The sequence below is a fragment of the Pristiophorus japonicus genome, chromosome 17 (assembly GCF_044704955.1).
Source record: "Pristiophorus japonicus isolate sPriJap1 chromosome 17, sPriJap1.hap1, whole genome shotgun sequence".
In the NCBI taxonomy this organism is placed as follows: domain Eukaryota; kingdom Metazoa; phylum Chordata; class Chondrichthyes; family Pristiophoridae; genus Pristiophorus; species Pristiophorus japonicus.
This window is the reverse complement of record NC_091993.1, coordinates 101,028,872-101,053,862: the sequence shown is the minus strand read 5'-3', so window position 1 is coordinate 101,053,862 and position 24,991 is coordinate 101,028,872.

Below are 24,991 nucleotides of genomic sequence, written 5' to 3'. Positions count from 1 at the left end.
AGCACTGGAATGATTTCTTTGGTATACATCCGTAATTGCGTTTCAATGCATTCTAGTTTGGGCCTGCTGGCTTTGAGTGGCCACAGCTTTTCGAATTGTTGAACACTCATGAGTGACTGGCTGGCCCCCGTGTCCAGCTCCATGCATACAGAGATGCCGTTTGATTGGACTTTCATCATCATAGGTGGCGTTTTGGTATATGAGCTGTGAATGTTTGTCACATGAACCCGCTGAACTTCAGCGTCCATTGATTTGCCTCAAGCCTCATCCTGCCTCGCAGACCCCTCATCTAGTTCATCCACCTCGTATATTAGTCTGGTTACAGGCTTTCTGCACATTCTGGCTAAACGGCCACTGAGGTTACAATTTCTGCAGACGAACTGTTGAAACCTGCAAGTCCTGGCAGCATGTCTGCCCCCACACCTCCAGCATGAACTGAGATTCCCATTGTTGTGAACAAAAGAGCTGTTACAAGGCATTCCTCGCTGATTGTCCCTTTGGCTGCTCTTGAGCACCCCGTTAGTGGGTGTCAACGGCCCCATCCCGGGCCGCATTGTCCACTGGGGGGGGGTAAATGTCCGTTCAGCCTGCATTATCTCTGTTGGAGACTTACTCTTGGGTCTATTGCTGCCTGGGGTGTGTCGAACTGCCCTTGCCTGCCTGCGGGGCTCTGTGTCGCATTTATGATATTGACTCCCTGATCCATTGCCACTTTGGAGGCAGAATTGCGTTCGTATATTATCTTGCTTTCCTCCTCCCCCGCCATAAAAGTCTGAGCCATCAACGCCACCGCTTCCAAGATCAAGTCCTTGGTCTCAATTAGTTTTCTGAAAATTCCAGCATGACTGATGCCCTCAATAAAGAAATCCCTTAGCATCTCCCCCCTGCAGGCGTCTGTGAACTTACAGAGGCTGACCAAGCGCCGGAGATCCGCAATGAAATCCGGTATGCTCTGTCCTTCCCGACGTCGGTGGGTATAGAATCTGTGTCGAGCCATGTGTACACTGCTCGCCGGTTTGAGGTGCTCACCGATTAGTTTGCTGAGCTCTTCAAAGGTTTTGTCCACCGGCTTCTCGGGTGCTAGCAGGTCTTTCATGAGCGCGTAAGTTTTAGGTCCACAGTTGGTCAGCAGATAAGCCCTTCGCTTGTCGGCCGCTGCGTCTCCCAGCCAGTCCTTCGTGACAAAACTCTGCTGGAGCCTCTCAATGAAATCGTCCCAGTCCTCACCAACACAGTACCGTTCATCTGTGCTGCCGGTGGCCATTCTCGTGGGTCGTTGATTCTCATTTCTTGTCGCCAATGTAAATTCCTTACACAATACCACAAATCCACACGAGGCACTTTCTATGGACAAGGTCACTCCATGATCTGAACCTTTATTCACAGGACAAGAAATGGTGATCCTGCGTGGGACCTCCCTTTATATACCTGGATGACCAGGTGAGGAGTGTCTCCCACAAGTTCACCCCCTGTGGTCAAGGTGTGCATTTCTTATGTATATACAGTATTGCAGTGTTGTAGTGTTGTTACATAAAGGTTACATACATGACATTATCCTTCTCCCCTTTTTTGAAAAGGGGTGTAACATTTGCAATCCTCCAGTCCTCTGGCGCCACTCCTATATCTAAGAAGGATTGGAAAATTGTGGCCAGAGCCTCCACAGTGTCCACCCTTACTTCCCTCAGTCATCTACAAACTTTGAAATGATGCCGGTATAGCCAAGCCCAGGTCATTAATATATATCCCAATAGCGACCCCTGTGAGACACCACTGCACACTTCCCTCTGGTCTGAAAAGCAACCATGCATCTGACCAGACCAGGTAACTTTTATACTTTGATCATTGTCAGCATTTTAAGTACCTCCTCTGTAGCTTTTCTTATCCTACCACCTCATCCTTTACTGTAACATTGGCAGTGTCCTCTTTTTTTTAAGTGAAGACAGATGCAAAGAACCCATTTAGTACCCATGCCCTCTGCCCCCTCAAGAAGATCTCCTTTTTGGTCTCTAATCAGGCCCACCTTTCCTTTGACTACCCTTTTACAAGTTATGTTTATAAAAAAAACATTTTATGTTTATAAAAGTCTTTTATGTTACCTGCTAAACTATTCTCATAAACTCGCTTTGCCCCTCTTAATTCCCTTTTCGGTTTTCCCCCGTATTCTCTTTGTATTCAGCTTGGCTCTCTATAGAATTATGAACACAACATTTATTGTACGTCTCCTTTGGGAGTTCAAGCTTTGGATGCCCTTCCTTTCCTCATTGTAGGAATGTGTCTAGTCTGTACCTGAACTCTCTCCTCTTAGAAGGCCTCCCATTGATCATTTATTGGTTGACCTGACAATTTTTGATTCCAATCCACCTGGGCCAGATCCCTTTTCAACTCACTGCAATTAGCCCTCCTCCAGTTAAATGTTTTCACTTTTGATTGTTCCTTGTGCTTTCCATTAACTACCTAATGATATTGTGTTCGCTGGTTACCAAAAACCTTCCCATCGAAACATGCTCCCCTTGCCCTGTTATATTTCCCAGAATTAGATCTAGCCCTGCTTCCTTCCTCATTGGGCTGGAAACAAAAAACGGGGAGCGGGATAAAACCGGCAAGAAAATTCTCTTGTATACATTTCAGCAATTCCTCCCCCTCTTTGCCCTTTACATTGTGATTTTCCCGGTCTATATTAGGAGCATTGAAGTCCCAAATTATCACTACTCTAAAGCTCTTGCATCTTTCTGCACTTTGCCTTCAAATTTGCTCCTCTTTCTCCTTCCCATTATTTGATGGACTATAGTATACACCCAGTAGCATAACAGCTCCTCTATTGTTTCTTTATTCTAACCAAATCAATTATTTGAACCCTCAAGTATAATATCCATTTTTAGTGTTGTAACAGTGGGCCCAAAATTCCACATGAACTTTTTTTGCCGCAGTTGTAGAGGTGCATCCGATTTATTTAGTGGCCTGACTGCGGCAAAAAAAAAGTTCCAAGCTTCGCCGGCACAACCTTCCATTTTGGAGCGGCGCAGACGTCCTTAAGCTCTGTAGGTGGAGCTTAAGGTCAGCGCCAAAAAACTGAGGTTGCCAGGGTAACGAGGGACGCTGACTTTATCCTGTAGTGTCATTGCTGATTTCTCTCTCCCCAAGAATTTCTATTTTCATATCAGGTGTAAGCATTCCAAGAGCCTAATTTAAAAAAAATTGATTTGTCTCTTTGTAAACTCAACCATGACCCCATGATGCCCGCCCCCCCATCCCGCACCAGGGGCCGCTTCTATTATGGGCCGAAATCCCCCCGCCCCCCCACCCGTGCCATGTCTTCAGCTCCGCTGAATCAATGGCGTCTTCTCTCCGCTGATTTTCTCTTCTCTGAGCTGATTTTCTTAAATGTAGGTAAGGTTTTTCAGTGCGCCATTTTAGAAAAAAAATCATACTTGGCCTAACTCGCTTAAATGGCCAAAAATGGAGCATCCGGTAGGTTCCGCCCCCAGTGACGTAAAAAAATCAGGAACTAAAAAAATCGGACGTATCTACTTTAGAATGCCGCAGAAACTTTGGCGAAACTTGCAGATTTTAGTCTGCTCCAAAAAAAACAGCATAGGCCAAAAAAAGGGCACAGAATGGTGGCAAAAATTCAGCCCAATATCTTTGATCAATACTGCCACACCTCTTACTTTTATTTTTCTTCCCTATCTTTTCTGAATAAATTGTAGCCAAGATTAGTAATACCCATTCCTCCCTTTGTTTGAGTCAGGTCTCTACTATTCCCACTGTATCATAATCCTATGTGGCTCCTTGTGCCTGCAACTCACCAACCTTATTTATAAGACTCTGGGCATTTATGCACTTACCATCTAAAGCCATCTTAGTCTACCTCACTCCCGCTCCGTCTGATTTCTCCTATTTCTGTACTACTCTTTATTCTAATGCTGTTTGTCTCCCCCAGTCCTCTGTGTGCATCTTGTATCTTCTTTCAAATGCTTTTTCCTGGTGCTCCTGTACCTGCCAGATTAGTTTAAACCCTTTCCCACAACACTATTTAACCTCCCTGCAAAGACATCAGTCACAGCCCTTTTGAGGTGCAACCTGTCCATCTTGTGCAGTTTCCAATGAACCAGCAATCTGAAGCCCTCCCTCCTGCACCATTTCTCCAGCCATGCATTGACCTGTCTTAACTTACTGCTCCTATACTCACTAGCACACGGCACTAGGAGTAATGCAGAGATGACTACATTTGAGGTTCTGCTGTTTAACTTCCTCCGTAGCTCCTGAAACTCTGTCTGTAGGAGCTCAGCCCTTTTCCTACCTATGACATTGGTTCCCACCATGACTTGTGGCTGTTCTCCTTCCCCCACAAAATGTTCTTCACCTGTTCCGTGATGTCCTTTACCCTGGCATTAGGGAGGCAAATCACCATGTCGGACTCATGTCAACGGTTGCAGAAATGCCTGTCTATCTTCCTGATTCTCAAATTCTCTATGATCACTGCATTTCTACACTTTGTTGTTCCCCCTGTGCAGTCATTTCCCCCATGGTTCCATGGATACGCTCTAGGCTGCACTCCCCTGAGCTGTCGCCACGCTCACCAGTGTTCATCACTGAAAACTGGTTTGAGAGTGCCACATTCATGGAGGATTCTGCTCTTCCTGCCTCTTCCTCTCCTGCTCAATGACCACCCACTTACTATCTTCATCATATAAAATGGTTGCTGTAAGGGTGGCTGATCACTTCAGTTGTGTCCTTGTTATTAAAGGTATATTGGTGTTTTTTACACAACCTTAACATGTTACTCTGGTCTTTTTTTCAATAAAGGCAACTAGGGAAACATCTTGGAGCCTCCTGACATCTTTTTAAAGTAGTATAGCATCTCTTACCTGTTTCTATAGCCGAATTCGATAATGTGCTGATTTATGTGGAAATAAGGACATCCCTAATATGCCTACCTGTCCATTTGCTGGTCCTGTAGAGGAGGAAGCAGATTGAGACTGCATGCTGGACAGGTGCATTTGCACCTAAGATTCTCTATTTGTTCCTGTTTTTTACACTACCACACATAGGGCTGGTATCTTGTATCCACATATCAGAACGACGCACACTGCTGCAGCCAGAGTTACAAACCAGTTCCAAGATAGGAGTGTGTATACCGTATACAAACATGTTACTGAGTGTTTTTTTTTCTGGATCAGCTTTTCCAGTGGATTCCAGGAAAACTCCCCAGTACAACATCCACTTAAAGAGCCAACCATTTATTGAGCCAACCTCTACTGTAGCTTCCAGTTAAGGAAAGGTGCCAATTGGTGTCTGTAACAAGTACTGTCAAGAGGATGCATGCAGGCTGCAGCAAGACACCTCATCAAGTAGTCAATCCAAAATGTCATAATTTCCCAATGAAACAGTGAAAGAACAATTTTTTTTTTGCTCGGGAGAATATTTTGAATGTATTTGTAATGTATGGCTATACTTTCAGCTTTATCAAAATATGAAAATTATTTCTTTATTTCTTTCGATAGGAGAAGGGTATACCTGCCTAGCATGCAGCCTCAATCTGCTCCCTCCTCTACAGGGCCAGCAAATGGACAGGTAGGTACATTAGGGATGTCCTTATTTCCACACAAATCAGCACATTAACAAATTTGGATATAGAAACAGATAAGAGATGTCAGGAGGCTCCCAGATGTTTCCCGAGTTGCCTTTATTGAAAAAAGACCAGAGTGACATGTTCAGGTTGCGTAAAAAACACCAATATACCTTTAAAAACAAGGACACAACTGAAGTGAAAGGCCACCCTTACAGCAACCATTTTATATGATAAAGATAGTAAGTGGGTGGCCATTGAGCAGGGGAGGAAGAGGAGGGAGGGAGGACTCTACATTATTTCATATAACCGAAGTATTTTTTTCATTTGTAATGATTGAAGTAAATGGCACTGAAATCTCTACTCATCATCATCATAGGCAGTCCCTCGAAATCGAGGAAGACTTGCTTCCACTCTAAAAGTGAGTTCTTAGGACTGAACAGTCCAATACGGGAATGACAGTCTCTGTCACAGGTGGGCAGACAGTCGCTGAAGGAAAGGGTGGGTGGGGAGTCTGGTTGCCACACACTCCTTCCGCTGCCTGCACTTGCTTTCTGCATGCTCTCGGCGACGAGACTCGAAGTGCTCAGCACCCTCCCAGATGCTCCTCCTCCACTTAGGGTGGTCTTTGGCCAGGTACTCCCAGGTATTGGTGGGGATGTTGCACTTTTTCAAAGAGGCTTTGAGCGTGTCCTTGAAAAGCTTCCTCTGCCCACCTGGGGCTTGCCTGTCATGTAACAGTTCCGAGTAGAGCGCTTTCCCTGCGAGTCTTGTGTCAGGCATGCGAACAATGTGGCCCACCCAATGGAGCTGGTCGAGTGTGGTCAGTATTTCGATGCTGGGGATGTTGGCTTGATTGAGGACACTAACATTGGTGCGTCTGTCCTCCCAGGGGATTTGCAGGATCTTGCGGAGACATCGTTGGTGGTATTTCTCTAGAAATTTGAGGTGTCTACCGTATATGGTCCACGTTTCTGAGCCATACAGGAAGGCGGGTATCACTACAGCCCTGTAGACCATAAGCTTGGTGCCAGATTTGAGGGCCTGATCTTCAAACACTCTCTTCCTCAGGTGGCCGAAGACTGCGCTGGCGCACTGGAGGCAGTGTTGAATATCGTTGTCGATGTCTGCCCTTGCTGATAGTAGGCTCCCGAGGTATTGAAGTATATGGCACTGAAATTCCTGCTGATCGATCGGGGAGGAACTTAACATTCTGAAAAAATAACAAGCATTAAGATTAAAAACAATTTATACCTCAATAGTTTCCAAATAAGTTAGTGGACAGATTGGGGATAATCTTGTTCTTTTGAAGAGGCAAAATCTGTTTTAATATATCTAAAATTCTCCCTATTTGATTAATTGTAAATTCAACTTGTACATCCAGATTCGACTAAGCTGTTGTCTACCATTGGGAATGTAGTTGGCTGCAGAGAGAGAGGCCCTGACTAAGAATGTCTGGAATTAATAATCTTCTGCGTCTGCTGGTAAGGTTCAATGCATCTTTTTAACATGTACTTCATACTTCAAGTGCCATAGAGTTACAAACTTTGATTGATTACACTAAAATAAGATACTGGTAAGAACTCCAATATTGGTTTATGCTGCTCTGAAGAAGCAATCAACTTTATTCATGGTTCACTTCTAGTGACCTGCAACAGGGGATTCCATTAGCTACTAGTCTTGCACTTGATTGCTGAAAGACAAACACAGTGAGTGTTGAGCTCATTTCAAGACAACTAAGGCTGAGGTGTAAACCTGTGGGAGGCATAACATTGAGAAGTAACTGTCACATTATTGAAGGATCATTCCACCCGCATTCCACAAATCCAGATGTCATCACCTGTAAATGTGAAGAATTTCCTGTCTGACTTTTTATGTAGGTTAAAGGAGAATTTCTGTACATGCATATTTAAAGGGGATCTGTCATTTTGTGAGATTCTCTTGGAAGATGAAAACTCCAATTTGAATTAACCAACCTAAGAGCCATCAATAAGTTCACTCTGAGGTGTTTTAATGTTATTTTAATAACTAGAATATGTGGTATCACATTACACTTTAAAGATATTATCAGGATCGAATTACAGTTCAAAGTCACTAACTGCAAGTTCATAATCAGCCCTATGTTTGACTCATTTATCACACCCTATGGAGTTCTTGTCTTGCACAGACACTTTTACAGGATGATGCAGCCCCTTTAAGTTCACATTTCCGCTGTATTATTAAATATCATGAGCCAATCAGAGGTGAAACAAAGCTCAAAACTAATTTCACACATTTTAGCTTTCAAATGTCAGGATTTGTGATGTTATGTTCGGAGTAGGTAGAGCAGTAAATTTGATGTTCTGAACTATGCAGCATATTATATTAAGTAGCCATTTTGACAGAAAATGAGGATAGGCAATATTTGAGTAGAGTTAAATTATAAAAACTGACAATATAACTATGGCGGAATAAGAATTGGATATTAATTTATCATCAGATCGAAGCAATTACACAAAGGACGCGACTGCTGCCAACAAAATAAAGTAGATTCGCATATGCAGTTCCAGTGGTTTTTTTGGTTGTTCTCGCCGGACTTCCAGAATTCCAAATTCCACAGATTGGTGAGAGAAAGGAGGGGAGGGAGTGGGAAAAAGAGATCGCTGCTGCTGAACTGAGCTGTACCAGGAGAAGAAAATAAAAATTCAAAGTTGAATTTGATTTTCTATCCCGACACTAGTTGGAGCTGGACTCAACCCTTCTCTGAGCCATCGTGCGCAAGCTCACTGGCAGGCTGCCCAGTGGCAGCTAGCTTTTCCTGGCGTATGCCCATCAGCCTTCTTCGGTAGCTTGGATCCTCAAAGTGAGCATCTGAGCCCTCTGAAGCAGAGGTACTATGTGATCTCGCCCTCCGGCGAGCTGTCACCTGTGACATCCTTTCTCCCTGCCAATGAAGTACTTTTGGAGTGCAGGCACTGTTGTAATGTGGGAAACGCAGCAGCCAATTTGCACACAGCAGTCTCCCACAAACAGCAATGTGATAATGACCAGACAATCTGTTTTTGTTATGTTGATTGAGGGATAAATATTGGCCAGCACATCGTGGATAACTCCCCTGCTCTTCTTCGAAATAGTGCCGTGGGATCTTTTACGTCCACCTGAGAGAGCAGGCGGGGCATCGGTTTAACGTTAGTCACTCACCTTGCACTTGAACTGAGAAGAGACAAAACTCACAAGTAAGGCTAGCAGATCTGAGCATGAGGAGGATTGTTTCATTGATAAGCAGATTTACAACCCATGATTAATTTTTATGTTTGTTTTGAACTAAACTGAATACAATTGAATAATTTGAACCTAGCTATACTGAGTCAGACATGGTTTAAAGCAGATTGGCAGCCATTCAGCACCAGGTGTGAGTTTGTCCATGTTGTAACATAGCACCCTTAATACCAGAAGCTGATAAGCTCAACCTGCACTCTGCTGTAACTATCATAATTCCTGGCAATCTCAGAAAATGCTTCACTGAAACTGATTTTGTAAGTAATTCTTGGATCTGACATTGTGCAAGTGGCGTCAGATAGCCTGAACTATTGCAAATGCACCAGAGCATGAAATACGAGCAAAGAGCTACATTCCCATTGGGCACAAGGTAAATTAAAGCAACATTCCAACATATCATGTCATATTCCAAGTTCAAAATATTGATGCCTTGCTTAGCATAGACAGAACATTTTTCTGTCTATCTATTCATCTATATCTTTATTTCACTTCCTTCCTTCTCAAAAGAAAGCAGGGAAAATTAAAGCGACAAGTCAACTGAGAGTGTTTCAAGTGCTTCCTGGTATCCAATTCAAGAATGACACGGGCACAGGCCACAGTGTAGATCACTTGACATGCGAATGGTTTGTGGTGGATAAGGAAGAAAAAAATTACGAAGAGGAAACAGAAATGACCTGCAGAATGTTTGATTCTCAGTAAGCATTCAAAACTCAGCCCATACGAATGCTTAAATTTTGCTTTCTTCAGGACACAAGCTTTGGCAGTTCTTAACTTAATACAAGATTGAGACCTGTGATCCATTTTCATGAGAGACGGAAACTCCATCATTTGATTACATCTGTGGCTCAGTGGGCAGCACACTCCTCTCTGTGTCAGAAGGTTGTGGGTTTAATTCCCACTCCAGGGACTTGAGCACATAAATCTAGGCTGGCACTGCAGTGCAGTGCTGAGGGAGTGCTGCACTGTCGGAGGTGCCGTCTTTCGGGTGAGACATTAAACCGAGGCCCTGTCTGCTCACTCAGGTGGATGTAAAAGATCCCATGGCACTATGTCCTGGCCAATATTTATCCCTCAATCAACGTAATAAAAAAGAGATGATCTGGTCATTAACACATTGCTGTTTGTGGGAGTTTGCTTGTGTGCAAATTGGCTGCTGCATTTCCCACATTACAACAGTGATTATACTCCAAAAGTACTTCATTTACTGTAAAGCACTTTGAGACATCCGGTGGTTATGAAAGGCGCTATATAAATCCAAGTCTTCCTTTCTTTTTCTTTCTTTCTTTACATTGTAGTATGGTGGATGTGGTGAATAGGGAGAGTTGATTTGCTAGAAGGATTCTATCCTCCTAGCTAGAAAACTAAGCATGATAAGAAATGGGAACAGTGGAGACAAAAGGAATTACAGGTATAAACTAAACCATCATCATCATGATCATCATTGGCAGTCCCTCGGAATCGAGGAAGATTTGCTTCCACTCTTAACATGAGTCCTTAGGTGACTGCACAGTCCAATACGAGAACCACAGTCTCTGTCTCAGGTGGGATGGATTGTCGTTGAGGGAAGGGGTGGGTAGGACAGATTTGCCGCACGCTATTTTCGCTGCCTGCGCTTGATTTCTGCTCTTGACGATGAGACTCGAGGTGCTCAACGCCCTCCCGGATGCACTTTCTCCACTTAGGGCGGTGTTTGGCTAGGGACTCCTAGGTGTTAGTGGGGATGTTGCACTTTATCAGGGAGGTTTTGAGGGTGTCCTTGTAATGTTTCCGCTGCCCACCTTTGGCCACCTTTTGATAAACTAAACAATAATGTAATGGCCATAGAAAAGAGAACAGCCAGTAGAAGAATGATTAGCAACAGTGTACAACATCAGTAAAGTATCAAGCTGTGTTTCATTTAATACAGGTTTCTTTTAAACTGAACCATTTCTTAATCAAAAATAGGCAATAGACTGGAAACACAAATCAGTGAACTTCACTTAGAAAGCTTACCACACTCCTGTGGAGTAGACTCTCCATGCAGCAGGGGTAGGAGGAGAATCGGGAAGGGGCTGATAAAGGTGGAAATAATGATGCAGAGCCTGCAAATTTGCAAGCTCCACTTGAGCACCAACATGCCTAGAAACTGTCACAAAAGCTCCATTTAACATTATGACCCGACACTATGCCTCACCCATCTTGAATGCACATCCTATTGTACACTCAAATAGATAGATCGTATGACACAAAGGAAACCCTAACACCAAGTTTGGATGCAAATATGTCAAATTTATTGAAAAGAAAAGTGAGCTGCCTGGTCTTTCTACCCCCATGCTTCCCCTTGATAAAAATGGCCTGGATTTTGCAGTGAGTGGCAAAGGAACGGTTTTCACCATTCACTTTGCATACAGTTGCAGGCTTGTCAGCAGAGATTTCTTATTTTTGGGCATCTGATCCAATGAGGCGCCCTCTACAGGGGATCTGTGGTGTCTGTAAGCTGAGAAAACAGAAGGGAGGCTCTTCAACCAATCAGATTGAGGCATCCTCACTGAGACATGCAGACTACAAAGCAGGAAGTAAAAAGCAGGAAATATAAATTACATATAAATCATTGTACAGGAAGTAAAATACAGATTGGGACATACACATAGGATTAAGGGAGAAATGTTGAAGAGAAAAGAGAAAAACTAAAAAAAGTTAATTTTAATTTTTTTAAGAATCTGCAACATTAATTTTCTTCTGAGTGAATGAAACTCTGCATTTGCAAAATTACTTTTTCAGGGCCAGAGAGGTTGTTTAGCAGTAATTATTCCTCAATATGCCATTAATAACTCACTTACTCCTGAATGAACAGCCCTAACTTTTTTCTTTGTCTTTAGTGCGAGAATAGTGGATAATTAGCCTAAATTCATAGAATTACAATGTTCTCTGTACAGATTCCATTTGCAAAGACGGCAACAGTGCAGCCTGTGGAGGAGCAGTGTATCACTGACAACAACTTCCCGATTTCCGCATTTAACTGCGCGTGTGCGGAGGCCAGAAGTTGCTGTCAGTTTTACCCAGTAATAACGGCAAGCGTTGAAAGCCTCATTGTTATTAGTACATCAAAATCTGGGCCTAGGTATGATAAGGGCCTCTTACAAATAATCCTATTGTTCCGATATGCAACTATGGCGGCAGAAGGAAGTGAAATGTCTGCCTGCCTGCCTCAGATTGTTCCGCCATCTGCGTGGGAGAAGACCGTAGGTCTACTGTCAAGGTCCTGTCCAGATAATCTCCAAGTTTGGAGAATCCACTAAGAATTATCTCACAGAGAGTTTTTCTGAGAGAGCCCACAGCAGTACATAAGACCTGTCGGGGGGGGGGGGGGGTTCCTTGCAGATGCCCCTGGAAGTGCCATGCAGTTCTGTGGTGCACTAAAAGATTACTGCACAGCTGTAATAGTGGACTGTGCCACAGAAACTGTCATAACTGAGCAGGTTTCTTCACGCACTCTCAAAGTACTCAATGAATTGATTGTGCCCAGGAGGCAGAATTATTTTGTAGTCACGTCCTGTCAGGCACCAATTCCAAAACTCACCATCTGAGGAAGGCCAAAAACATGCCCTCCGGCCTACTTTCTTCTGCTCCTGTGCTGTCCTTTCACTTGCTCCCCCTCATTTGACCTGTATGTTTTACACGCTGCTTCCTGCTCTAAATTGACATTGTGCTCTGGAGTGGATATTGAAGTGAGTGTCACAATATGGCGGGAAATGGATGGGCCTTCTCCCTTTGGCCCTGCTGCTCCTCAGAAAGCCGTGTGGATATAGTGGCGAAAAAATATCTCTTGGAATTTACAAGACACTCCTCGGAGCACATGGTATTTGCCATAATATGATGCAGTGGTACCAGATAAACTGTTTATTGGCAGAATGTGAGTGAGGGAGTAATTCCTTGAGGGAAGAGAAAAATGAAATAATGAGTACAGGCCAATAGATTGGGATCGCCATCTGCATGCCCCTCTCCAATGAAATTGAGGAAGGATATTTTGGTCCCGCCCTCCATCAATAAGATCAGTAGAACGTTTAGAAGGAAGATGAAAGGTACCATATCTGAATTTAGGTTGCATTGTGCTAGTATTGGAGGGCCCAACTTTGGCCATAACTTGCATCAATTTTTTTGGAGTAAGTTGTTTTTTCTGGCGTAAGTTTAAAAAAAGCCATTTTCCCCAAAAAATTTGCTCCAGGGTAAATCAGTTAGGTCGGATTTCTTTTTTAGGTCAGTTTTTTTTTTCAAAAGGGGGCGTTCCCAGACACTTACGCCAGTTTTGGCCATTTATGCCACTGTGGCCAGCAAAAACTTACTCCAAATTGACTTAGGTCAGCGTATGTGGCCAGCTCTGAAAAACATTGCGGGGAGTGAAGAAAAAGCAGTGCACATTCGGCAGACATTAGGGCAGGAATAGGGGAGGGAGGGGAACTGGAGAGGATCTCAACAACCAAGCATCAAACATTGCAAGGAAAAGCTCAAACAATTAAAATACCCATAAAAATGAAGTAAATCCTACCGGAGAAATGCCGATGTCACAGGGGGTGGGGGATAGCCAGAGAGAGAGAGAGAGAGAGAGAGAGAGAGAGATAGATGCTGGTATACAAAACACTCTTTCTCCCCCCCCACCCTTCCCAAAACACTCTTTCTCTCCCCCCCCCCAAAACACTTCTGCTCCCCGCCCCAATACACTCTTTCTCTCCCCCCCCACTCCCCAAAACTCTCCTCCTCACCCCCCCGCCCCCCCCACCCCAATCAAAACTCTCAAGCACAATCAATAAATAAAAAATAAAACCGAAGTCCTACCTTGCCCAGGAACTCAGCAGGCCGGCTGGTCAGTGCGGGAGGCCACCCGACCGGGGATAGGGTGCGGCAAGATCGGGGCATCCCTTTGGCCGGGGATAGGGGCTGCGAGCATCGGGTCCTGCTCACAGACCGCAGGACATGCTGGGAGGGCAGGAGCATGCACGCAGACCTCACTGCGCATGTGTGCAGGTGCCGGCATTGTTTTCGGCGCTGGCCTGTTGCTCTGCCCCCCCCCACTTCAGAATGCACGCTGAAAAAAGGGGTTGGGCAAAGTTGGGCCGAAAAAGAGCAAAAGGATGTGTTAAGATAAGGAAGTATGTAAGTAGGACGCTGTAAGTATGCCGCTAGCTAAGGAGAAAGTCTGTTTGCATGTGCATGTGAGTACATCATTGCAGGCATGTCACTGCACTATATTGTTAAGCGGTAAGCACAGTCGTCACTTACCATGCCAAACTTCTTCAAGCTCTTGTACTTCTTCCTTATCTCTGAGGGTGACCTCACTTTGCTAAGTCACCTTTTCTAAGGCAGCACGGACTGTAGTGTACTTCGGAGGGTATTTCTCACATCCAAAAATGGCATGCCTCCTTGTCATCACTTTCCTTGGTATGACATACAAAGCTCTCTCTGAAATTAGAGTTGTCCTCCCTTCTACCTCAAACTGACAGAACCCTGACTCGTCTCAACACAATACATGATAGAAGCAGAATTGGATAATTCACAGCCAATGGGAAGTGCAGATATTGCTTTAAGGGGCTGCACCTCCCCATTTATGCTCCTGCCCAGGAAATCCCTCCCCTACCAACCCCTTCCCCACCACCACCCACCCCCTCACCCCCACACACCCCGATTCACTTCAGTAAGAGATACAACTCTCGGTGCATACCAGCACTATATAAATAAGGGGAGCTCAGAAAATATGGGGAGGATGTATCTGTATGCTGGAAACAAGGAATATGCCAGTATTAGCATAAGAACATAAGAAATCGGAGCAGGAGTAGGCCAACTGGCCCCTCGAGCCTGCGCCGCCATTTAATAAGATCATGGCTGATCTGATCATGGACTCAGCTCCACTTCTCTGCCTGTTCCCCATAACCCTTTACTCCCTTATTGCTCAAAAATCTGACTATCTCCACCTTAAATATATTCAATCACCTAGCCTCCACAGCTCTCTACAGCAGAGAATTCCATAGGTTTACAACTCTCAGAAAAGAAATTCCTTCTCATCTCAGTTTTAAATGGGCGGCCCTTTATTCTGAGACTAGGTCCCCGAGTTTTATTTTCCCCTATGAATTTCCTCTCTGCATCCATCTTGTCGAGCCCCCTCATTATCTTATATGTTTCGATAAGATCACCTCTCATTCTTCTGAACTCCAATGTGTATAGGCCCAACCTACTTAACCTATCTTCATAAGTCAACCCCCCCCATCTCCGGAATCAACCTAGTGAACAGTCTCCAATGCAAGTCTATCCTTCCTTAAATACGGACATCAAAACTGTATGCAGTACTCCAGGTGTAGCAGGACTTCTCTGCTTTTATACTCTATCCCCCTTGCAATAAAGGCCACCATTCCATTTGCCTACCTGATTACTTGCTGTACCTGCATACTAACCTTTTGTGTTTCATGCACAAGGACCCCCCACTGCCTGCCCCACCGCCCCAGTCCCTGTGTAGTGCAGCACTTTGCAATTTTTCTCCATTTAAGTAAAAATTTGCTTTTCTATTTTTTCTGCCAAAGTGGATGACCTCACATTTTCCCACATTATACTCCATCTGCCAAATTTTTGCCCACTCACTTAGCCTGTCTATATTCCTTTGCAGATTTTTTGTGTCTTCCTCACACTTTGCTTTCCCACCCATCTTTGTATCATCAGCAAACTTGGCTACATTACACTTGGTCCTTTCATCCAAGTCATTAATATAGATTGTAAATAGTTGAGGACCCAGCACCGATCCCTGCGGCACACCACTAGTCATTGTTTGCCAACCGGAAAATGACCCATTTATCCCGACTTTCTGTTTTCTGTTAGTTAGCCAATCCTTTATCAATGGTAATATATTACTCCAACCCCATGAACTTTTATCTTGTGCAGTAACCTTTTATGTGGCACCTTATTGAATGCCTTCTGGAAATCCAAATACACACATCCACTTGTTCCTCCTTATCCACCCTGCTCGTTACATCCTCAAAGAACTTCAACAAATTTGTCAAACATGATTTCTCTTTCATAAAACTATGCTGACTCTGCTTGATTGAATTATGCTTTTCCAAATGTCCCGCTTCCTTACTAATGGACTCCAGCATTTTCCCAATGACAGATGTTAGGCTAACTGGTCTATAGTTTCCTGCTTTTGGTCTGCCTCCTTTTTTAAATAGGGGCATTAATTTGCAGTTTTCCAATCCGCTGGGACTGCCCCAGAATCCAGGGAATTTTGGTAGATTACAACCAATGTATCCATTATCTCTGCAGCCATCATTATACCCCAGTGGGATTTCAGAACTGCAGTGACAATTTTATAACGTAATTTTTTCAGTGAATGGAAGCAGCAGTGACTAATTATCTGTTTTTTTATGTGGCCTAACTATGTGATTAATATAGCAAATGCAAATATTTCTGTTCTATCAGCCATTTAAGACTGAGATGAGGAGATACTTCTTCGCTCAGGGAGTTGTTAACCTGTGGAATTCTCTGCAGCAAAGAGTTGTTGATGCCAGTTCATTGGATATATTCAAGAGGGAGTTAGATATGGCCTTTACGGCTAAAGGGATCAAGGGGTATGGAGAGAAAGCAGGAAAGGAGTACTGAGGTGAATGATCAGCCATGATCTTATTGAATGGTGGTGCAGGCTCGAACAGCTGAATGGCCTACTCCTGCACCTATTTTCTATGTTTCTATGTGTGTAAAACTGAACATATTGCATGGGTCTTTTTTCCATCGGATGTAAGGTTCTGGTTTATAACTAAGTGTAAATCATGTTCTCCTCTATATCCTGTGGCTATGGTACCTGTGAACAGGAGACTTGTAAAATTTTAGAGTCTTGTAAGTGCTTATCGTATTTTCAGAGTCTGTTCTAGTAAGAGCTCATGATACTCTTGGAAACCAATGAACGTCCACTGTGGATTGGCATTCCTCCAAATGACAAGTGGGAACCAGGAGAATTATATGTAGCTGTTATAAGATTTGACATTTTTTGGGAAAGTTCCAGGTTTTTAAAAAGAATACTTATTTTTTCAATTACTGGGGATATAGTTTACACCGGTCTAAAACAACTTCAGCAATCACAAAACTATTAATTTAAGAACATATTATAAATAAGTGTAAATTGCAGTTTAGTACCAAACAACGGACTATTCAGTTTGGAAGTAGTGGTTGTCCCGTGTTGAGAACCAATTACTTTTTGAGGAAGCAAGATTTGGGCAAATTGGCCCTAAGTGCATTGTTGGGAAATGGACATCTGAATAACAGCATTGTGTGCTGAGAGCTCAAAGGTATGGTTGTGTTTGCCTGATATTGTCACACAACAAATAACATGCCATTGCGATATATATTTTTGCACTGGTCCATATTGCGACAATGATTTATTTTCATCTGATATGGTCAAAAGTTACAGCTACACAGAATGGGGTAAATTTTCACTTATAGCACAGGGCAGAAAATAGGTGAGCAGTTCGCCGCCCGTGTTTTGTCTTCACAATGGAAACAAAAAACTGGGCGGGGTGTAAAGTGGGCAGGGTGCAAAATGGGCATGTTGTAAAATGGGCAGCCAATCCACTATTGCCTATTTCCCAGTGGTATAAGTGAAATATTACTGCTACGTTTTATTAACTGAAATAAGATTGTAATTAATTGAGTTGCTCTCACCTGCCCAGAGTCTCAGGCAGATATATATTTTTTTTAAATTGGGTCTAACAGGTATTAAAACCCCTCAACATGTTTAAAAATCTCCAGATTAAACGACTGAGAGTATCTGTTTGCCTGATATGAAGTGTACATTTCTGCAGGGATACACTCAACTTACCTGAATCCAGACAACCTCGGTGTCAGTTCGCAACAGACAAGGTTTAGGACCCCCCACCCCAAAAAAATCTTCTCAGGATATGGGCAACAGTCAATGCTGCCATTTAAGGCCCGTCCGTAAGTTGCCCTGAGAAGGAGATAGTGAGTCTTCTTTCAGAACTGCTGCAGTCCCTGTGGTGCTGGTGCTCTCACAATGTTGTCACCTCAGGTGTTCCAGGATATTGGGCCCAAGTTTGCCCCCTCTGCTAGAACAACGCACCTCCAGGAGGTGCGCAGACTTTGTAGTACAGAAACGACGCCGATTTCTTACCTCCGTATTCTCCCTGTTGGTTCCAGGCCTGTGGCCTGTGGCGCAGCACATAGGAATGCGTGGTGGGCGGAGCGACAGCCCTGCACTGAAAAGAGTGCCGGCAGCTGCGCGCATGCGCAGTGGCTCCTTGCCCTGCGGGCGACCCTATCCCTGGCCGAAGGGATGATGCGATGTTCGTCGTCCCCTATCCTGGGCCGAGTGACCTGCCGCACAGGCCGGCCGCAGCCTTCCCACGCTGAGGGCTACAAGAGACAGGTTGGTGGGGGGGGGGGAAGAGTTTTGATCCGGTGGCGGGGGGCCCCGCACCAGCTGGGGCGGGCTCGCTGTGGATCTCTTCCCTTCTCCCTCCCCTTAAGATACCGCATTCACTACCCACCGCTTACCCCCTCCCCCCCAGCCTGCCGTGTTGAGCCATCTCCCTCCCTCCCCATTCAGATGCCGCGTTCTCCTTCCCCTATCCCAGGCCGAAGGGACACCCGCACGGCCAGCTGCTGCCGAGTTTAGTTGAAGGTAGGATTTACTTCAATTCTTTATTTGTTAATTTAATTATTTACTTCAGTTCTTTATTTTTTATTGAATGCTTATTAACTTTTTGTGCTTTGTTTGGTGCTTGGTGGTGATTTAAATATAGTTACTTGCGCCGATTCCTTAACTCTAGGTAAGGTTTTTCTGTGTGGCAACATACGCTAGCCTAAGTTAATTTGGAGCAACTATTTGCTGGCCAAACTCGCTTAAATAGCCAAAACAGGCGTAAGTGGCTGGGAACGCCCCCTTTTGAAAAAAAAACTAAACTAAAAAAATCCTAACTAGCTCACTTACACTGGCGCAAATTAAATGGCCAGAATTGCAACTAAAAAGATACTCGAGAAAAATCAAGTTGCTCCAAAAAAAACGGAGCAACTCCTGGGGAATTTTGGGCCCATTGACCCAGCAACAATGAAGGAATGTCAATATCTCTTCATGTCCTGAATGATGTGTAACTATGAAGGAATCTGGAAGGTAAGGGTGTTCCCATAAAATTGCTGGCCTTGTCCTTCTTGGTGGTACAGGTTGCAGGATGGAAGTGCTATCAAAATAAGATTAATGATTTGCTGCAGTGCATCCTGTAGGTGGTACATGTTCTGACCGTAGTGCGCCAATGGTGGAGGGCAGGGGCAGGGTGTGGGGTCTGGTGGCAGGGGCACCTATCAAGCAGGTTGCACTGTCATGAATGGTTTTGATCTGCTGCTGATTGTCCAGCCAAGACCTTTCTACCCATTGCAGAGTTACCTGGATCTGAATGGAAGAATCCCAATCACCAGTGACAGTTCCACGATTAATGAGGCAGACTGGCTGGTCAATCGTCAACAATGCCGTGGAATACTTTGGATCTCCCTGATTAGATATAAAATTAATGAGACTACCACACCAGGTTAACTTGGTTGTAATCCTCGGAGCCAAGTGTGACACCTTGGATCTAAATGAACCCAAAAAGAATACTGATGATCTCCCGCCCAATGAGTATCGTCATTAGTTTATCATTAGATAACTAACAAACATGGCTATGTTAACTTTGTTAGGCAGAAACTTCCTCTCAAGTGGTATGGTGAGCAGCATAACTCACCGGAAAATGAATAAGTGCATTGTTATAATTCTAACCACAGCATAGGTGCATAGCATAGCCTATTCAATGGTGGTTATATCTACTTGAGATACAGATCTTCAGCAATAACTACCTTTGTGCAACCCAATTATGGTGGGACTGAACCCTGAATGTTTGAGGATATGGTCTTATAATAAACCTCCAGCTAATGCTATTGTGCCAAGCTTGAGAGTTTTCTCTTCAGATATTTAATGAGATCTAATCTTCAATATAGTGGAATGACGTATACAGGAGAGCTTTTAATGTACTAGCCTTCTCAATATTCCAGACATCCAAATCCAATTCCATGTACCAAGCTTACTCATCGCCAAATGCTAAAACCAAGTCCACATATGAAAAGATTTCACAGAGACTTGTCTCTTACACCCCTGCCAGGGAGTTAGACAACAGGATATTATAGAGCACAAGTGTTTATCCCTGCAATTACTTCCCTTTTTTTGCTACAAATCCACCTCAGAGCTTGGACCTGGGCAGCATGTGTGGGCAACAGAAGCCCTTCTGATGTATGCCTTGAACTTCTGAACCATGAAAGAGAATTGTTTAGACACAGGTCGTATATGTCTTAAACAATTAAAACTGTTCAGATCCCTCATCACCATATTCGAATAAAACCAAAGTAGCAGTCATTCAGGACATCACAAGACTCTGAGCCCAAGGCCTTATACTTTCCAAGTTGTGAAAGAAATAAGAGTGTTGCCTACACACTTGGTGAGGGATGGCAAACTGATCACATAACTGTGCACAATTCTTTATACAAACATGGAAAAACATGGGTGACCATGCTAAAATTGCTCATACCTATCTATCTATCTATCTGTACTGGGCCTTGGTGAGGCCACACCTGGAGTGTTGTGTACAGTTTTGGTCTCCTAACTTGAGGAAGGACATTCTTGCTATTGAGGGAGTGCAGCGAAGGTTCACCAGACTGATTCCCGGGATGGCAGGACTGACATATCAAGAAAGACTGGATCAACTGGGCTGTATTCACTGGAGTTCAGAAGAATGAGAGGGGATCTCATAGAAACGTTTAAAATTCTGACGGGGTTTAGACAGGTTAGATGCAGGAAGAATGTTCCCAATGTTGGGGAAGCCCAGAACCAGGGGTCACAGTCTAAGGATAAGGGGGTAAGCCATTTAGGACTGAGATGAGAAACTTCTTCACCCAGAGAGTGGTGAACCTGTGGAATTCTCTACCACAGAAAGTTGTTGAGGCCAATTCACTAAATATATTCAAAAAGGAGTTAGATGTAGTCCTTACTACTAGGGGGATCAAGGGGTATGGCAAGAAAGCAGGAATGGGGTAGTGAAGTTCCATGTTCAGCCATGAACTCATTGAATGGCGGTGCAGGCTCGAAGGACCGAATGGCCTACTCCTGCACCTATTTTCTATGTTTCTATGTTTCTATCTATCCATCTATCTATCTTCTCTACATGTGAGCCTTGTAAGTCAGAGCCTATTCTACCATGGGTGGTATCAGTCAACTTTATTTCTGTCCTGAACAGTGTCCCTATATGCATTTTTCAACAAAGATTCATTGGATAGCAATCAGGAACTCAAATTGTCTTCCCCTTCACTATATTTTGAATAATAAGACCATATATGGCATTCCCTTTCCTTGAATTACTGCAGTCCTTGTGGTAATGGTAGGTTAGGTGAGTGGGCAAATGCATGGCAGATGAAGTATAATGTGGATAAATGTGAGGTTATCCACTTTGGTGGTAAAAACAGAGAGACAGACTATTATCTGAATGGTGACAGATTAGGAAAAGGGGAGGTGCAAAGAGACCTGGGTGTCATGGTACATCAGTCATTGAAGGTTGGCATGCAGGTGCAGCAGGCGGTTAAGAAAGCAAATGGCATGTTGGCCTTCATAGCAAGGGGATTTGAGTACAGGGGCAGGGAGGTGTTGCTACAGTTGTACAGGGCATTGCTGAGGCCACACCTGGAGTATTGTGTACAGTTTTGGTCTCCTAACCTGAGGAAGGACATTCTTGCTATTGAGGGAGTGTAGCGAAGGTTCACCAGACTGATTCCCGGGATGGCGGGACTGACCTATCAAGAAAGACTGGATCAACTGGGCTTGTATTCACTGGAGTTCAGAAGAATGAGAGGGGACCTCATAGAAACATTTAAAATTCTGACGGGGTTAGACAGGTTAGATGCAGGAAGAATGTTCCCAATGTTGGGGAAGTCCAGAACCAGAGGTCACAGTCTAAGGATAAGGGGTAAGCCACTTAGGACCGAGATGCGGAGGAACTTCTTCACCCAGAGAGTGGTGAACCTGTGGAATTCTCTACCACAGAAAGTTGTTGAGGCCAATTCACTAAATATATTCAAAAAGGAGTTAGATGAGGTCCTTACTACTAGGGGGATCAAGGGGTATGGCGAGAAAGCAGGAATGGGGTACTGAAGTTGAATGTTCAGCCATAAACTCATTGAATGGCGGTGCAGGCTAGAAGGGCCGACTGGCCTACTCCTGCACCTATTTTCTATGTTTCTATGTTTCCATAATGATATTTTGTAGCAGAGATCAGTTAATGATACTGCAAACCTGGAACTTCAGGATGACTCATAATTCATTAATTTAAACACTGAAAAATTTGAGTAGTTGTTTTTAGTAAAAATCACAAAATATAGAGAAAAAACATTATGATAGATACTTTTTGCAGCCCTTCCTCCCATGTGGAGGCTGACATAATGACTGACTGAGGCAAAGTGGTGCTTGTGGAGCCAAATCATTTACATAATATGTAAATATTACATTTTCAGAAAGGAGTTTTTCATGGAATTGTAGACCTAAAGATTTAATGGTGCTGTGCCTGCTTTCAAGCAATACATCAATGTGTAAGCCTTAAATATGGCGAGTAGGAAGCTCACGTTCAGTATGAGTTGAAAATGCATCACCCGCCATATTGGTGGAGACAAAAAAATAGACATTTAACATAACTCACCAGAAACTGCATAAGTGCATTGTTCTAATTCAAACCATAGCATAGGCTATTCAACACAAAAGCAAGATACTGCGAATACTGGAAATCAGAAATAAAAACAGACAAAAGGACATTGACCTGAAACGTTAACTCTATTTTTCTCTCCACAGATGCTGCCTGTCTTGCGGAGAATTTCCAGCATTTACTGTTTTTATTATAGCCTATTCAATGGTGTTTATATTTACTTGAGGTACAGATCTTCAGCAATAGCTATATCTGTGCAACCCAATTATGGTGGGACTGAACCCTGAATATATGAGGGTGTGATCTTTTCATGGGCCTCCAGGTAATGCTCTTGTGCCAAGTTTCAGAGTTTTCTCTTCAGATATTCAGTGACATCTAATCTTCAACATAGTGGAGTAACATATGCAGGACAGCTTGTAATATACCAGCCTTCTCAAAATACCAGACATTCAAATCGAATGCCATGTACCAAGCTTACTCATCACCAAATGCTTAAACCAGGTTCATACATGAAGGGTTTTAGCAAAGAGACATGTCTCTTTCTCCCCCTCCAGGGAGTTAGACAACAGGCTATTGTAGAGCAGAAGCCTTTGTCCTTGAAGTTATTTTCCTTTTTTTCGATAAATCCTTGTCAGAGCTTGGTCTTGGACAACACACATGGACTAGAGGAAGCCCTTCTGTTGTATGCCTTGAACTTCTGAGCCATACAAGAGAACTGTTTGGACACATATCTTACATATCTTAAACAATTAAAACTGTTCATGTCCCTCATCACCATATTGGAATAGAATCATAGAAATTTACAGCATAGAAAGAGGTCATTCGGCCCATGGTGTCTGTGCCGGCCAAAAAAGAGCTATTCAGCCTAATCCCACTTTTCAGTTCTTGGACCGTAGCCTTGTAGGTTACGGCACTTCAAGTGCATATCCCAGTACTTTTTTAATGCGGTAGTGTTTCTGTCTCTACCACCCTTTCAGACAGTGAGTTCCAGACCCCCACAACCCTCTGGGTGAAAAAAGATCTCCTCAACTCCCCACTAAGCCTTCTAACAATTACTTTAAATCTATGTCACATGATTATTGATCTCTCTGCTAAGGGAAATAGGTCCTTCATACCAACTCTAACTTGGCCCCTCATAATTTTATACACCTCAATTAAGGCTCCCCTCAGTCTCCTCTGTTCCAAAGAAAACAACCTCAGCCTATCCAATCTTTCCTCATAGTTAAAATTCTCCTGTCCTGGCAATATCCTTGTAAATATTCATTGTATCCTCTCTAGTGGCATCTTTCCTGTAATGTGGTGACCAGAACTATGCACAGTACTCTAGCTGTGGTCTAACTAGTGATTTATACAGTTCAAGCATAACCACCCTGCTCTTATAATTTAATGTGCAAAGTTAAAGCACATGGGATTGGGGGTAGTGTGCTGACGTGGATTGAGAACTGGTTGGCAGACAGGAAGCAAAGAGTAGGAGTAAATGGGTACTTTTCAGAATGGCAGGCAGTGACTAGTGGGGTACCGCAAGGTTCTGTGCTGGGGCCCCAGCTGTTTACATTGTATATTAATGATTTAGATGAGGGGATTAAATGTAGTATCTCCAAATTTGCAGATGACACTAAGTTGGGTGGCAGTGTGAGCTGCGAGGAGGATGCTATGAGGCTGCAGAGTGACTTGGATAGGTTAGGTGAGTGGGCAAATGCATGGCAGATGAAGTGTAATGTGGATAAATGTGAGGTTATCCACTTTGGTGGTAAAAACAGAGAGACAGACTATTATCTGAATGGTGACAGATTAGGAAAAGGGGAGGTGCAACGAGACCTGGATGTCATGGTACATCAGTCATTGAAGGTTGGCATGCAGGTACAGCAGGCGGTTAAGAAAGCAAATGGCATGTTGGCCTTCATAGCGAGGGGATTTGAGTACAGGAGCAGGAAGGTGTTACTACAGTTGTACAGGGCCTTGGTGAGGCCACACCTGGAGTATTGTGTACAGTTTTGGTCTCCTAACTTGAGGAAGGACATTCTTGCTATTGAGGGAGTGCAGCGAAGGTTCACCAGACTGAATCCCGGGATGGCAAGACTGACATATCAAGAAAGACTGGATCAACTGGGCTTGTATTCACTGGAGTTCAGAAGAATGAGAGGGGATCTCATAGAAACTTTTGAAATTCTGATGGGTTTAGTCAGGTTAGATGCAGGAAGAATGTTCCCAATGTTGGGGAAGTCCAGAACCAGGGGTCACAGTCTAAGGATAAGGGGTAAGCCATTTAGGACCGAGATGAGGAGAAACTTCTTCACCCAGAGAGTGGTGAACCTGTGGAATTCTCGACCACAGAATGTTGTTGAGGCCAATTCACTAAATATATTCAAAAATGAGTTAGATGTAGTCCTTACTACTCGGGGGATCAAGGGGTATGGCGAGAAAGCAG